At 39.7% G+C, this 5720-nt stretch overlaps 1 pseudogene; it reads right to left on the bottom strand.

Moving 5' to 3' along the window:
* Nucleotides 1–5302: 5302 nt before the first annotated feature.
* LOC140249261 (U2 spliceosomal RNA) lies at nucleotides 5303–5413 on the bottom strand (annotated as a pseudogene).
* Nucleotides 5414–5720: the final 307 nt, after the last annotated feature.

Raw genomic sequence — 5720 nt, 5'->3', positions numbered from 1 at the left:
TTCAATAAGTCAATAAAATAAGGTGGGACATAGGCCACTGCCAAAGGATTATGTGCATTTCTGCCACTGTCAAATTTTGCCAGCATGTAAAAGAAAAGGAATCAAATGTGTTCTGTAACTAGGTTGCAAGATAACAGTCCTGGGTTCGAACAAATAGATTTTCACAACACAGCAGGTAATGCTGGCTATATGCAAAATATAACAGGCAAGGTAATAGTCATAGGCAGTATAATTGTCATAGGATATGACTACTATTATTGTCAATTTATGTGTTTCTTAATACTTACAATAAGAAATGTTCTCACTTTTTGTTGTTTTGGAGAGAGGAATTAGAAAGGTTCTTGTGAAACGCAGTCTAAAAAATCCCCAAATGGTTAGGCCCAATATGTCCTCAGTGTCTGAGTACATCCAGGTCTTCTTCTGAAATACTTTTCTGCCTTCTTGAATGTCAAAAGTGATCTTGACAGCTCTCTTTGACATCAGAAAATATTCCGCGTGGGTGCAGCTTGTCACTGGCAAAGATGATGCAACCAGACTTGGCTCCAGCACAAAGTGACTTAAGAAGGTGACTGGCAGCAATGGCTGCTCCACGTGACAGAGCCGCTGTGGCTTTCTTACCTGCACCAGTGTGGTTATCCCTCCTGTGCTACGTAACAATAAAGAGGCACACTGTGCCATGTCATCTCTGGTGCTGCACTGCATGGCCAATGGGACATGCACAGGCTTGGGCTGCAGCTGCACCTGGCACCCACACAATGCAGCTGGTGCAAATAAGGACCAGATGGGTGAGCCGGATGCACAAAGTCTGTGAGCTCATGTCCGTCAGTGTCTTATGTCTATTCAACCACACTATGTAAACCCCTCAGCAAATCTATCCAAAGAGTGGCAGCCCAGAGCATCTTCCATCACTGCTAATCTTATCCGAGCCCGATGCCTTGACCATGCAGACAAACCTATGGGCACCTACCTGTGTGCAGAGGAAATGCCACAGTCCTTCAGCATCAACACACCTTGCACCTTGTTTTTGGACTGCTGAACTGCTCCTGTTTGCAGCCCTGGATGAATTTGTTCTTTACTTGTGTCCAGATAGCTCACTCTGGTTTAGCAGAGGACCCACTGGTGATCTTGGATAACAAAGGGAACCTGAGCATCTCTTGTGGTCACCACAGAGCTGCATGTCTTTATACCAGAATGTGAGCAGAACTTCTGCCCACCTTCAAATCTTGATATTCATCTTAGCCTGAAACACTACTCTAATAGTACTCTGAGGCTGGCTTAGCAACCAGAAAACCCTGTAATTTAATCCTACTACCCTCTCAATTCACTGCGTGATTTTGATACAATCCATTCATAACATATAGAATTTTTTTTTTTTTATTTTCCTAGCTATTAAAATCACAAAGACTATTTTTTAAATACTTATGAATTATTTTGCAAATATTAAATACTAGTGATTAAGCATTTACACTTATGACTCTCCTGGAATTCAGTTTTGTTGCTAACTCAGATGAAAGACTGGGCCCTAATGAAAATTTGTTTTCTGTATTAGATTATCACCAGATAAATAATATAATATCTATTCAATTCATATTTTAATGTGTTTTATTTTTATTTTTAATGTTACTTGAAAAAAGTAACTATTTCAAGTATAATTTACTTTAATTCCCTTACTTAAAATATTAAAATATGCAGATTGGAAAATGGTCTTACTATTGAAGTCTTCATTACCTTTTTCTATCGCTGGTTTCTTTTGCTATTTTGTATGTAGCAATAGCCATACTGCCATATCTAATCACATGTATGGGAAGCACAACATACATTTTTCTTTCTGTTAGTGTGTATTGTATTCTCTTCATTATAACAAAACATCTCTTTATCAGATGACTCCCAAGATAACATGAACTCTGTTTTGTGATCTAAAGGGATTGCATTATACATTTGCCTGAAGCTTTCATTATTAATAGACTTTCCTTGAGCACCTCTTAGATTCATGGTCTCAAGTAGAATGGATAAATCCAATAAAATATTTTCAGTATAAGGTCTCAAATGTTGCTAAGCTGACAGTAAAATAGACACAATAAAATTATATTGAAATATGTTTCTGTTGAACAATGTGATTTTATTCCCCAGCTTATGATATTTCCCTATTACTTCAATTTAAGCAAAACAATCATTTATTCACTATACTAAGTTCTAGTATTTTAAAGTTAAAAAATATTACAAACATAATTCTGTTGTAATTGTAATCAAATTTGCATGGGAAGATCTTTTAAAAATTATTTTAATGAGTCTTTGAACAGTGAAATTAACTTGACAGGTTTTTTTTACAGTACTGTTAGTCTGCATCAGCTATACTATGTCAGTCAGTACAGACGTAATATGAGTCTCTGGTAGGGACAGGTATGAGATTTGTTTTATGTCAAGGCTTCCTTTAGATTTTTCCATTGACTCCGTAATGAATGACTTCTCTTTTTAACCTGCCTTGAATCTCTCCTGTGTTCTGAGTCACGCTGAGGTCTTTATTCCTTTGTTTTCAGCACTTTGAGAAGCAGAGCTAGAGTGGACACTCACAAAAAAATCCCGACCCTATGCAGACAATGCCAAAAGCTCTTTGGTTTTTGGGCTCCAGGACGTCCTGAAATCCATCAAGGTACAGCAGGCAGCTTGTAGCAACAGTGTAAATCTTCTGTTTGGTACTCTTTCTACCACTGAAGCTGATTTTTGTGCCACAGACCATGCTGCTGACCATTTCTTGAACGTTCATAAAATACGTGGATGCTTACGGTGCACAATATGTAGCAGAGTCCTCAGGGTTCATTCCTTCTAGCACAGCTGAAGTATCTAAGGCAGTACTCACCTACTTGGCATGATGAGCAGTTTTTCCCTCTGCTCCTGCTAGTTCAGGAGAACGTGGAGTCCCACTCATGGCTTCTGCCAACAGAAGATGTATAAACCCTTAGCAATGTCCCAGCTTCGTGGCTGGTCCTGAAATCCTCACAGTTTTGTCATATTGCCCTCTGTGGGGTATTTCTACCAGAGGAAAGTGTTGTGGCATGTCTGCAGAAATACAAGTCAATCATTTTCTATTCAACCAATCAGTGCATTCTTTTTTAATGTACATGCTTGTACTTAACACTTAATGCACTCTAAAAAGAGTGATGACTTGCTATGTGCAAAGCAATTTGTGTACACAGGCTTTCTAAATCTCCCTTTGAAAGCAAATCACTCTGCCCAAATGCAAATAAGAAGATTGCATCTGATGTGTCACCTTCGGAACTTAATTGAAAAGATTTGAATATATGCCTGGAAGTATCTTTTTCCACTGACTACGGGAAAAATCCAGGCTAATTGTCTGGGATAGATTATTCATTCAAGTGAGGTTCCTGAACTTAGACAGTATGAATGTCTCTATTGCCCAGAATTTTTATCTTAGAGGTAGACTACTAAATGTGGGCAACCAGCAGCTGGGGATACAAAGGCATTAGCAACCACATCTGGAGAAAGAGTGAAGAAAAAAGTCAAAATATTTACAGAGGAATCTGTTCCTATTTTCTCTAGTTATTTTTAATAAAAAATTCTTTCGTTGTTTCAAAGACTTGTCCTCCTGGGAACAACTTTTCCATACTCCATAGAGAGGGACACTTCTGAAAGCTGTACTTCTTTTTGATTTACTCAACACAAAATATTGCTTTCATCTATAGGCTTGAGACACATGTGGGCTGTGCTTGTGTTCCACACTGCCATTCCCTCAATGAACCAGGTTGGGTGTTTCACAATAGCACTGCATCCATTTATACTGTGGAGTTCACTAGCCACACACTAAACTGTGGCGGAGATCAAAGGCAATCAAACATATAACATAAATTGCGCTTGGGATTTAACCAGTGCAGGACAGTATCTCAGAAGGCTTCATGTGTTTTTACATGCCCTGAAGCACATAAAAGGTTGTAGCAACTCACGGAGAATTAGGGTAACACTAAAACAACATGTGAATACTGAGCAAGAATAATATAAGCTTCTTCCCAGAGACGTCTGAAGCAACTGACAGGTCCGTGTGCAGGGCTTTGTGGTGTCTCTCCCATGGTGTTTGAGACAGCACAGCAGCAGCTGGTGAGGGCTCTCAGGCTAAGTATCAGGGGTGCAAAGCAAAGGGGAGGAAGAAGTATGCTTTGCTGTCTTGTGTGCAGGAGAAACTGGGAAATGTCACAGCAACAGCAGTCTGCTGGCTGCAGGACAGGCCTGAGGGGGTTGATAGAGACATTCCCTGATGGACAATAAAGTACCAGCACTGTTTGCCTGACTTTGGAGGGAAGCCAAGGATTTAACCCATGGGGAATAAATTATACTCATAAAATATGAGGCATCAACTAATGTAATTAGCTCAATTTAGATGCACTATTGACATGACACTAGCACTTATTACTAATGAATACGCTACTAGTGAATCATTAATGATGGGAGTATCTAGCTACCGAGCTTATGAATGCTTTAGTAGGGAAAGGTGGAAAGTTCATTTAAGCTGCTGAATTTTGTAGGCTAGTCTATCATCTCACTACCAAGCTTTCTCTTCTGCTATTCTGAATTAGGTTTTTGAACAAAAGGAATGACTATGTGTGGATGCCTGAGGAAATTGGGTGCCAAGGACAACAGCACCTGTGTGGAGGTCTTGAATTCCTTTCTTGCATTTTGTGTATATCCATCTAATACTTAATTGCCAGGAAATGTGGGCAGAGGACATAGAAACTTAGAAATATCTAACTGTAAGTAACAAATCAACAGTGTAGACCTGGAAGAGGATATACTGGGCAAAGAACATTTGAGGCAGAAAAGAAATTCTCAGAAGGGGTTTGCAAACAGAAACAGCTGCAGAAGTGTGGAATTGTGAAGAACAATGTCTGCCGGAATCTCTGTTGCTGCATAGGCCCTATCCTGAATCTCAGACCTGATCTGAAAAAACTGGACCTACCCAAGCAGGTGCACTGGTAGGAGAAGAGATTTTGTGAGCTGAGACATGTCACTGATGTACCGCGTGATCTGAGTTGTAGGGAAGGTAAGGTTTTGGTCAAGCCTTGTGCAAAGTTGTTAAAGTTCAGCTGTGACTTTTGGCACAAGAGAGTTAATTACAAGCCCTAGTGTGGTAAATTGATGTTCTTGGGGCAACTCTGTTTGACATGGGGAGAACTGGATAGGAAAAACATTGCTATATAAAGACCTCAACTCCACCTTTGCCATTCTCCACTTACCCTTTTTCCTCCATGCTGAGTGTCTTTCTGTTGCGTGCCTGCCACTACCTAATGAAAACATGAAGTTCCAAGTCTGCTTTGAGATTTTGTCATTTATACCAGTAAATGTGTGATGAAACTGATAAGAACAGATACTACACTTGATCTTAGCCAAAAGGCCGAGAAGCGATAAGATGCATCGGGAGGTGCTACTTAATGAGACAGAACAGTAGACTTCAGATCCAGAAGGCATGCCATGCTTTGTATTGGCAAAACTAACTGAAGCCTCACCAAAACCAACATATTTTACAACCTGTTTGCAATATGAAAAGCAGGATGTAGAAATGTGGCTTCCTTTGATAAGCTGGCTTAGTTGCAGTTGCTGCAACTATTCAACTGATTGGATTTTGTAAGCCTCCTCATTATGCCTGTGTTAACTGTCTGAAGTTTCCCTAACATCAAAAATTATCCATTTAGGAAGGGGCACCTTTTTGAAAA

The sequence above is a fragment of the Excalfactoria chinensis genome, chromosome 2 (genome assembly GCF_039878825.1).
Source record: "Excalfactoria chinensis isolate bCotChi1 chromosome 2, bCotChi1.hap2, whole genome shotgun sequence".
Taxonomy (NCBI): Eukaryota; Metazoa; Chordata; class Aves; order Galliformes; family Phasianidae; genus Excalfactoria; species Excalfactoria chinensis.
The sequence above is the reverse complement of the archived record's forward strand: the minus strand, read 5'-3'. Positions and strand labels throughout refer to the sequence as shown.